At 39.1% G+C, this 11,775-nt stretch overlaps 1 non-coding gene across 1 annotated transcript; it reads right to left on the reverse strand.

The window, feature by feature from the left end:
* Window positions 1-10,532: 10,532 nt before the first annotated feature.
* Window positions 10,533-10,639, reverse strand: LOC121213352 (small nucleolar RNA R71). The gene has a single exon (XR_005908735.1). It is a non-coding gene; the product is annotated as a small nucleolar RNA R71 (small nucleolar RNA).
* Window positions 10,640-11,775: the final 1,136 nt, after the last annotated feature.

Genomic DNA, 11,775 nt, shown 5'->3' on the forward strand with positions numbered 1-11,775 from the left:
GTAATTCTGTAAACTGAGGGTAAAATGGTAATTCTGTAAATCGAGGGTAAAACGATAATTTTATAAACTGATGGTAAACCAGTAATTCTGTAAATCAAGGGTAAACGGTAATTTTACAAATTGAGGGTAAAACGGTAATTCTGTAAATCGAGGGTAAAACAGTAATTCTATAAACTGAGGGTAAAACGGTAATTCTGTAAACTGAGGGTAAAATAGTAATTCTGTAAATCGAGGGTAAAACAGTAATTCTGTAAACTGAGGGTAAAACGGTAATTCTCTAAATCGAGGGTAAAACGGTAATTTTAAAAATTGAGGGTAAAACGATAATTCTATAAATCGAGGGTAAAAAGGTAATTCTGTAAATCGGGAGTACTTTGGTAATTTTACAAGTCGAGGGCATTTCAGTAATTGATAAACTAAAGTATTCTAAACATGGATAACAATACGAATGGGCCTAAAGCCTATTCTCGGCCCAAATGGGCCCACACGCTCGTGTGGCCCTTTTAGCCCAAACCTAGCCACAAATATGCGATTCACCAGCCTAGTCCAATATTTACTACACAATCAAACAATTTATCCAATTGGGCCCGTAGGCCCATTGGGCCCACTGGCCCCTTTCGGCCCATCGCGGCCCGAAGTAGCCATCCAACAATAAGAGTAGTGATAAATACACACCTGATTGGAGACTGGAGTTAATCCACGCTCCGAGCACTCTTAGCCGACGCCCAGCCCAAACGAGCACGCCATAAAGCGAAAGGGATTAGCCAAGAAAGGTACCTTTACTCTCCTCATGGTTCTCTCTATTTAAAGCCAGCTTCCCATCCACTCTTATGTTAGCTTCCCAATGTGGGATCCCTCCAACATCAGAGTTTAAATTCAACACCAACTCTTGTCGCCCCCTGTTAAAAAAATAAATGCTCTTTGCTTGCCACGGGATTCGAACCCATGCCTCCCCTCAAATGCTCCACACGCCACTTGCCACTAAGCCATAAGGGTTTTTGTGTCACAATTTCTCCAACAATATTCTTAAGGCCTACATACTACACCCAGGGTTTGATTCACCTTAAACCAAATTTTTTGCTAAAGTCCCGGTTTAAACCCAGGACTTCTCTAACACTTCTCAAGACACTTAATAACTAAAACAAGCCTTCATTAACGAAATTTGCATGTACAACAGAATATTATAAGCTGCCTTCAACCGCTACCATGCTCAAGGCCCAAAACTTCTAGGCCCAAATTCAGGGTGTTTCAACTCTACCTCCCTTAAAGAAATTTCGTCCTCGAAATTTCCATCTAACAGGGTAGTCGTGTAACATCTACCCCACTACGCTACCGCTGCGCACTCTGATCCTACTATCACTATCACACTTCAACTAGAGCTTGAAACATCTCATACATACAACACTTATTCACTGAAGCAGACACATATTTATCACATATATATATACAATTTCTATATCCAAACATCACATCCACATAAAATAAATACCAAATTTAAATTCAGACCAATATCTAAGGAATCCATAGTATTTCAATTTCTAAATAGCAAAAAGTATTCAGAAGACTTACGGATTCGGCGCCGGAGACTCGGTGTGCCACACTTTTTAAGAGAAATACTTCAAACAGACCACGTGGTTGAAAATAATTTTCTAAAATTCAACCTTTGAAAACCCAATCCACAGCCGAGTTGTTGCAACCCAGGCTCTGATACCACTAAATGTAACACCCCAAACCCGGCCTGGAAGTTTGGCTCGAACTTGGCGTGTCACATTGAAGTGTTTTTCGAAAACCATGTTTCCATTAAAAACCCTTCTTAATAATTAAAAACTTATACCCTTTTTAAACCTTGTTAGAAAACCTCAGCTGAATAACATTCTTAACAACTTTGTAAAAATCTTGGTAGTTGCGGAAACTTACTTTAAAAACAATTACGGTTACGTGATGTTTTGAATGACAATAGTTGCTTTGGAAAATCGTGTTCTAATACTAGCAATTAGAAGAACAATAAATAAAATTCCAAATTTGAAATCCAGAAAATTACAACGGCTTTACTACAACCCACATCAAATAATTTAAAGGTAATAATCAAAACTGTAACATAAATTTTGTGTGTGGCTTCCTCCGAGCCCCTAGCAACCCCGATCCATCTAAGGCTGGAAATTACCTGAAAGGTTAATAAATGGGGTGAGTTTACGAAAACTCAGTGTGAAATCCCCTACTATAAAAAGGAACAGTCAGTCATCTAAAAGAATTAAATGTCTGGCCCCAGCCTTACTTACAATTTTAGTACCAATCGGGCCTTAGCCAATTACAACAGACAGTACCAGATGGACCTTAGCCCATTACAGAATAAGAAACATTATCAGAATTGGAACCAAAATGAGAATCAGAATCAGAATCAGTAACAGAATCAGAATCAGAATCAATATTAGTAATAGAATCAGAATCATAATTAGGTGACAGAATCAGAATCAGAATGTGAATGCAATCCAAACCCAATCCAGCCGTATACACCCTCGTACCAACCTTACACCAGGTGAGGAGACAACTCGACCCACCCATCCGCTACACACCATAAAATTTACAGCATGGCTGCCAGAACAGATATCGTGACAGAGTCACCAGATACAGATATTGTGGCAGAGCCACCAGAATCAGATAATGTGGCAAACCCACCTAACAGAATACGTGGCACAAAGCCATAGATAACTGTAATAACTTCAGCACATAGCCATCAGTGACGGTAATATAACTGGCGCACAGCCTTCGGTAATATAATCGACACAGAGTCGTCAACAAATATGTTAGGCACATAGCTACAGGTAAATACGTTTGGCACGAAGCCATAGTCAAGATGGCACAAAGCCATATTTAGGTTGGCACGGAGCCATTAATAACTGGTCTATAATCGGCACGAAGCCCACAACAACGGCACACAGCCTTCGGTAACGTGATTGGCACTCAGCCATCGATCGGTCAACAGATATTGTGACAGAGTCACCAGATACAGATATTGTGGCAGAGCCACCAGAACAGATATTTGTGGCATTGCCACCAGAACGCTTCCTCCGTACAAAATCCCAATCCATGCAACATGTCATGTATGCAGAATGTAATGCCCATATTTGAATCAAACAATCACAGTCAAGTCATTCATATCACTAACATATATTCACAATCAAATCCGTCAACCACACAGTCCAAGTCAGTCACTTGCCCACAAGGGCAAAACAGCCATTTAACACCCTAGGGGCAAAATGGTAATTTTACCCCACAAAGGTATCTCGGTAATTCTACCCTACAGGGGTATTTCGGTATTTCTACCCTACAAGGGTATTTCGGTAATTCTACCCTATAAGGGTATTTTAGTAATTCTACCCTATAGGGGTATTTCGGTAATTCTACCCTACAGGGGTATTTCAGTAATTTCACAATCAAGGGTAAAACGGTAATTCTGTAAATCGAGGGTAAAACGATAATTTTGTAAACTGAGGGTAAACCAGTAATTCTGTAAATCAAGGGTAAAACGGTAATTTTACAAATCTAGGGTAAAACGGTAATTCTATAAATCGAGGGTAAAACGGTAATTCTGTAAACTGAGGTAAAACGGTAATTCTGTAAATCGAGGATAAAACGATAATTATATAAACTGAGGGTAAACCAGTAATTTTGTAAATTAAGAGTAAAACGGTAATTTTACAAATCGAGGGTAAAACGGTAATTCTGTAAATCGAGGGTAAAACAGTAATTCTGTAAACTGAGGGTAAAACGGTAATTCTATAAACTGAGGGTAAAATAGTAATTTTGTAAATCGAGGGTAAAACAGTAATTCTGTAAACTGAGGGTAAAACGGTAATTCTATAAATCGAGGGTAAAATGGTAATTTTAAAAATTAAGGGTAAAACGATAATTCTATAAATCGAGGGTAAAACGGTAATTCTGTAAATCGGGAGTACTTTGGTAATTTTACAAGTCGAGGGCATTTCAGTAATTGGTAAACTAAAGTATTTTAAACATGGATAACAATACGAATGGGCCTAAAGCCTATTCTCGGCCCAAATGGGCCCACACGCTCGTGTGGCCTTTTTAGCCCAAACCTAGTCACAGATATGCGATTCACCTAGCCTAGTCCAATATTTACTACACAATAAAACAATTTATCCAATTGGGCCCGTAGGCCCATTGGGCCCACTGGCCCCTTTCGGCCCATCGCGGCACGAAGTAGCCATCCAACAACAAGAGTAGTGATAAATACACACCTGATTGGAGACTGGAGTTAATCCACGCTCCGAGCACTCTTAGCCGACGCCCAGCCCAAACGAGCACGCCATAAAGCGAAAGGGATCAGCCAAGAAAGGTACCTTTACTCTCCTCATGGTTCTCTCTATTTAAAGCCAGCTTCCCATCCACTCTTATGTTAGCTTCCCGATGTGGGATCCCTCCAACATCAGAGTTTAAATTCAACACCAACTTTTGCCGCCCCCTGTTAGCAAAATAAATGCTCTTTGCTTGCCATGGGATTCGAACCCATGCCTCCCCTCAAATGCTCCACACGCCACTTGCCACTAAGCCATAAGGTTTTTTGTGTCACAATTTCTCCAACAATATTCTTAAGGCCTACCTACTACACCCAGGGTTTGATTCACCTTAAATCAAATTTTTTGCTAGAGTCCAGGTTTAAACCCAGGACTTCTCCAACACTTCTCAACACACTTAACCACTAAAACAAGCCTTCATTAACGAAATTTGCATGTACAACAGAATATTATAAGCTGCCTTCAACCGCTCCCATGCTCAAGCCCCAAAACTTGTAGGCCCAAATTCAGGGTGCTACAACTCTACCTCCCTTAAAGAAATTTCGTCCTCGAAATTTCCATCTAACAGGGTAGTCGTGTAACATCTACCCCACTACGCTACCACTGCGCACTCTGATCCTACTATCACTATCACACTTCAACTAGAACTTGAAACATCTCAGACATACAACACTTATTCACTGAAGCAGACACATATTTACACATATATATACAATTTCTATATCCAAACATCACATCCACATAAAATAAATACCAAATTTAAATTCAGACCAATATCTAAGGAATCCATAGTATTTCAATTTCTAAATAGACAAAAGTATTCAGAAGACTTACGGATTCGGCGCCGGAGACTCGGTGTGCCACACTTTTTAAGAGAAATACTTCAAACAGACCACGTGGCTGAAAATAATTTTCTAAAATTCAACCTTTGAAAACCCAATCCACAGCCGAGTTATTGCAACCCAGGCTCTGATACCACTAAATGTAACACCCCAAACCCGGCCTGGAAGTTTGGCTCGAACTTGGCGTGTCACATTGAAGTGTTTTTCGAAAACCATGTTTCCATTAAAAACCCTTCTTAATAATTAAAAACTTATACCCTTTTTAAACCTTGTTAGAAAACCTCAGCTGAATAACATTCTTAACAACTTTGTAAAAATCTTGGTAGTTGCGGAAACTTACTTTAAAAACAATTGCGGTTACGTGATATTTTGAATAACAGTAGTTGCTTTAGAAAATCGTGTTCTAATACTAGCAATTAGAAGAACAATAAATAAAATTCCAAATTTGAAATCCAGAAAATTACAACGGCTTTACTACAACCCACATAAAATAATTTAAAGGTAATAATCAAAACTGTAACATAAATAGTGTGTGTGGCTTCCTCCGAGCCCCTAGCAACCCCGATCCATCTAAGGCTGGAAATTACCTGAAAGGTTAATAAGCGGGGTGAGTTTACGAAAACTCAGTGTGAAATCCCCTACTATAAAAAGGAACAGCCAGTCATCTAAAAGAATTAAAAGTCTGGCCCCAGCCTTACTTACAATTTCAGTACCAATCGGGCCTTAGCCCATTACAACAGACAGTACCAGATGGACCTTAGCCCATTACAGAATAAGAAACATTATCAGAATTAGAACCAAAATGAGAATCAGAATCAGAATCAGTAACAGAATTAGAATCAGAATCAGAATCAGAATCAATATTAGTAACAGAATCAGAATCAGAATCAATATTAGTAATAGAATCAGAATCAGAATCAGAATTAGGTGACAGAATCAGAATCAGAATGTGAATGTAATCCCAACCCAATCCAGCCGTATACACCCTCGTACCAACCTTACACCATGTGGGGAGACAACTCGACCCACCCATCCGCTACACATCATAAAATTTGCAGCATCGCTGCCAGAACAGATACCATGATAGAGTCACCAGATACAGATATTGTTGCAGAGCCACCAGAATCAGATAATGTGGCAAACCCACCTAACAGAATACGTGGCACAAAGCCATAGATAACTGTAATAACTTCGGCACATAGCCATCAGTGACGGTAATATAACTAGTGCACCGCCTTCGGTAAATATGATCGACACAGAGTCGTCAACAAATATGTTAGGCACATAGCTACAGGTAAATACGTTTGGCACGAAGCAATAGTCAAGATGGCACAAAGCCATATTTAGGTTGGCACAGAGCCATTAATAACGGGTCTATAATCGGCACGAAGCCCACAACAACGGCACACAACCTTCGGTAATGTGATTGGCACTCAGCCATCGATCAGTCAACAGATATTGTGACAGAGTCACCAGATACAGATATTGTGGCAGAGCCACCAGAACAGATATTTGTGGCATAGCCACCAGAACGCTTCCTCCGTACAAAATCCCAATCCATGCAACATGTCATGTATGCAGAATGTCATGCCCATATTTGAATCAAACAATCACAGTCAAGTCATTCATATCACCAACATATATTCACAATCAAATCCGTCAACCACACAGTCTAAGCCAGTCACTTGCCCACAAGGGCAAAACAGTCATTTAACACCCTAGGGGCAAAATGGTAATTTTACCCCACAAAGGTATCTCTGTAATTCTACCCTACAGGGGTATTTCGGTATTTCTACCCTACAAGGGTATTTCGATAATTCTACCCTACGGGGGTATTTCGATAATTCTACCCTATAAGGGTATTTTAGTAATTCTACCCTATAGGGGTATTTCGGTAATTCTACCCTACAGGGGTATTTCAGTAATTTCACAATCAAGGGTAAAACAGTAATCTTGTAAATCAAGGGTAAAACGATAATTTTGTAAACTGAGGGTAAACCAGTAATTCTGTAAATCAAGGGTAAAACAGTAATTTTACAAATCGAGGGTAAAACGGTAATTCTGTAAATCGAGGGTAAAACGGTAATTCTGTAAACTGAGGGTAAAACAGTAATTCTGTAAATCGAGGGTAAAACGATAATTTTGTAAACTGAGGGTAAACCAGTAATTCTGTAAATTAAGGGTAAAACGGTAATTTTACAAATCGAGGGTAAAACGGTAATTCTGTAAATCGAGGGTAAAACAGTAATTCTGTAAACTGAGGGTAAAACGGTAATTCTGTAAACTGAGGGTAAAATAGTAATTATGTAAATCGAGGGTAAAACGGTAATTCTGTAAACTGAGGGTAAAACGGTAATTCTGTAAATCGAGGGTAAAACGGTAATTTTAAAAATTGAGGGTAAAACGATAATTCTATAAATCGAGGGTAAAACGGTAATTCTGTAAATCGGGAGTACTTTGGTGATTTTACAAGTCGAGGGCATTTCAGTAATTGATAAACTAAAGTATTCTAAACATGGATAACAATACGAATGGGCCTAAAGCCTATTCTCGGCCGAAATGGGCCCACACGCTCGTGTGGCCCTTTTAGCCCAAACCTAGCCACAGATATGCGATTCACCTAGCCTAGTCCAATATTTACTACACAATCAAACAATTTATCCAATTGGGCCTGTAGGCCTATTGGGCCCACTGGCCCCTTTCGGCCCGAAGTAGCCATCTAACAACAAGAGTAGTGATAAAAACACACCTGATTGGAGACTGGAGTTAATCCATGCTCCGAGCACTCTTAGCCGACGCCCAGCCCAAACGAGCACGCCATAAAGCGAAAGGGATCAGCCAAGAAAGGTACCTTTACTCTCCACATGGTTCTCTCTATTTAAAGCCAGCTTCCCATCCACTCTTATGTTAGCTTCCCGATGTGGGATCCCTCCAATTTCAGAGTTTAAATTCAACACCAACTCTTGCCGCCCCATGTTAGCAAAATAAATGCTTTTTGCTTGCCATGGGATTCGAACCCATGCCTCCCCTCAAATGCTCCACACGCCACTTGCCACTAAGCCATAAGGTTTTTTGTGTCACAATTTCTCCAACAATATTCTTAAGGCCTACCTACTACACCCAGGGTTTGATTCACCTTAAACCAAATTTTTTGCTAGAGTCTAGGTTTAAACCCAGGACTTCTCCAACACTTCTCAACACACTTAACCACTAAAACAAGCCTTCATTAACGAAATTTGCATGCACAACAGAATATTATAAGCTGCCTTCAACCGCTCCCATGCTCAAGGCCCAAAACTTCTCGGCCCAAATTCAGGGTGTTACATCAAGACTGAGAAACCGTAATTTATACATATTTTTACCCAATGTTTTACGCATTTTATGGATGATTTCCCATTAGAATTGGAGAATTCGATTCTCCTAATGCTTTAATTTCATGTTTTATACTTAGGACAGCATAGGAGAGTGAAAGGAACGAGAAACGGGCCAAAAACGGAGAAAATGGGCAAAGTACGAAATCAACACGGCCTGGACCTCCTCACATGGGCAGACCACACGACCGTGTCAATTTGGTAGGCTCGAGCACGGCCTGAAGTAATTGCACACGGACGTGTCCCTGTTGAGCCCAAGTTGAGTCCAATTCGGAAAAGACTAATTTTGGGGGCTCTTAGGCATTCCAAAGCTTATAAATACACCCTAGAGGAGGAAGAAAAGGGACACACAGGGAGAGAGTAAGAAATTACTCCAAGGAAGCCAATTGATCCATCTCAGAAGTCGAATTCATCATCAGGACTGAAGATCTCTCCTCAATTTCCCTTTCAGGAGTTTTGGGTTTTCTTTATGTTTTGTATTATTTATTATTCTGAGATGTTTTCTTATTTAGTTATGAACTAAAACCCCTAAATACCTAAGGGGAATGAAACCTAAGATGGATCTTGTTATTATTTTCTGAATTGTATGATAAATATTTCACTTGTTCTTAATTATGTGTTCTTAATTCTTGTTTTGATATCCTAGGATACTAATTCAAAGTAAGATCTTATTTAGAGGAGGAATAGACCCTGTCTAAGAGTACATTTGTCATAATTAAGCGGAGTTGTTTGCGCGCCTAGACATAGGGTGACAAGATTTTATCGGATTAGGGTGAAACCTAATAAGGGGATCCATAAATCGAGTTAATACAACCCTAAGGTGTTAATTAGAGAAAAGTCTCAATTATTCAATCTAGGGATTAGACATTATTAGTCTTGAATAGGTATAATAACATAACTTAGGGATCTCCACTGAACAAGTTAAATGAATAAATCGTCCGATTCGGAGCCAGAATAACAAGTATGGTCTAGGTGGATTTTTCCTTAGGTATTGTCTTAATTCAATCGATTTTCCCAAAAGCAATTCCCCAATTCCATTCTCTGTGAGTTCTTAGTTTAGATAATTAGTTAGTTAAAACAAAACCTCTTTATTCTTAGGCTAGATAATAAAAAGACAGTCATTGCTAGTACTTTTAGTTCCTTTGGGTTTGACAATCTGGTCTTGCTAAAACTATACTACTGTTCGATAGGTACACTTGCCTACATCACAATAATAGTTAGTTTCAAGAACGATTAATTATAAGTGTTGAAAACCTATCACGAAATCATGAGATCAAGTTTTTGGCGCCGTTGCCGGGGAACTAAGATATAGATATTAGGAACGCTCAATTTTTTATTACTTTAGCCATTTATTTTTCTTGAAATTTAATTTTTATATTATTATTATTTATTAATTTACTTTTTCTTTCTCTTGGCAGATTTTTATAGTTTATGACTAGAAGAAATCCGCCAGGACCACTAGTTTTTTATGAAGAAATCGATCGCACAGTTCGTAAAAACCAAAGAGAAATAATGCAAAGCTTAAGATACATAGAGAACGAGCAAGAGGACTATACATAGAGAACGAGCAAGAGATGGTTGAAAACCAAGACAATCAGCTACCTCCTGTAATTGTAGTTAATCAAAATCCTACTCCACGCACTATGTATGATTATGCTAAACCTTCTTTAACAGGAACTGAATTGAGCATAGTTAGACCTGATGTAGCTGCAAATACTTTTGAACTAAAACCTAACACTATTCAAATGATACAACAATTTGTTCAGTTTGATGGTTTGCAGGATGAAGATCCCAATGCTCACTTAGCAAACTTCTTGGAACTATGCGATACATTTAAAATTAATGGTGTTTCTGATGATGCCATTCATCTTCGGTTATTCCCTTTTTCATTGAGGAACAAAGCTAAACAATGGTTGAACTCATTACTATGAGGGTCAATCACTACTTGGGAACAAATGACCTAAAAATTTCTATTAAAATATTTCTCGCCGGCCAAAACGGCCAAATTACGTAATGATATCTCTTCGTTTGTGCAGATGGACTTAGAAACTCTTTACGATGCATGAGAGAGATACAAGGACTTACTAAAAAGGTGCCCTCACCATGGGTTACCGCTTTGACTTTAGGTTCAAACGTTCCATAATGGCCTGAATCCTTCGACCCGGCAAATGGTTGACGCAGCTGCTGGTAGAACCATCAATAATAAAACACCTGAAGATGCTTATGAGTTTATAGAGGAGATGTCACTGAATAACTATCAGTGGCAAGTCATGAGGACAAAGCCAACGAAAATAGCCAGCGTTTATAACGTCGATTCGGTTACTATGTTCTCTAATCAAGTAGAACTCTTGAATAAGAAAATTGATGGTTTTCTTAGTTCTTCACAGGTTCACCCAGTAATGCAGTGCAGAGTAAGTGGAGGTGGAACAAGCCATTCGGAATACCAACCTTATGGCCACAACATGGATAACGAGCAGTTAAATTACATGGGTAATAATCCTCGATCTCAAAATAATCTACATAGTAACACTTATAATGAAGGTTGGAGGAACCACCCAAATTTCTCGTGGGGCGGTCAAGGAAATCAAAGACCACAACATCCTCCGGGTTTTCAACAACCACCCTATCAACAGGAAAAGAAGCTGAACCTTGAAGAGATGCTCACAAAGTTTATCTTGGTGTCAGAAACTCGTTTCTAGAACATCGAGATAGCACTCAAAAATCAACAAGCATTGATCCAAGGGCTCGAAACTCAGATAAGCCAGCTTTCCAAGCTAATCTTTGAATGACCACAAGGTAGCTTGCCAAGTAATATTGAACCCAACACAAGGGAACAACTCAACGCAATTAATATTCAAGACGACGAAGGAGTCGTTGAGCCTGAGCCAAAATTGAGGCAAGACACTGTTGTAAGTAAAGGTCAAGGTGAGGTAGGTCATAATAAAAAAAATCAGTGAATGTCGAATATAAATCTCGTGTGCCATACCCCAACGCAACAAGGAAAGACCGCTCAGATGAACAAGTTGGTAAATTCCTTAAACTCTTAAAAAATTACATATTAACTTACCATTAATTGAAGCCCTATCGCAGTTGCCAAACACAATGAAATTTTGAAAGGAGCTTTTAGCAAATAAGCGGAAGTTGGATGAGGCATCACATGTGGAGCTAAACGCAGTTTGCTCAGCTATTCTCCAGAATAAACTACCTAACAAACTTAAAGAACTAGGGAGTTTTACGATTCCTTGC

The sequence above is a fragment of the Gossypium hirsutum genome, chromosome A13 (genome assembly GCF_007990345.1).
Source record: "Gossypium hirsutum isolate 1008001.06 chromosome A13, Gossypium_hirsutum_v2.1, whole genome shotgun sequence".
Lineage (NCBI taxonomy): Eukaryota > Viridiplantae > Streptophyta > Magnoliopsida > Malvales > Malvaceae > Gossypium > Gossypium hirsutum.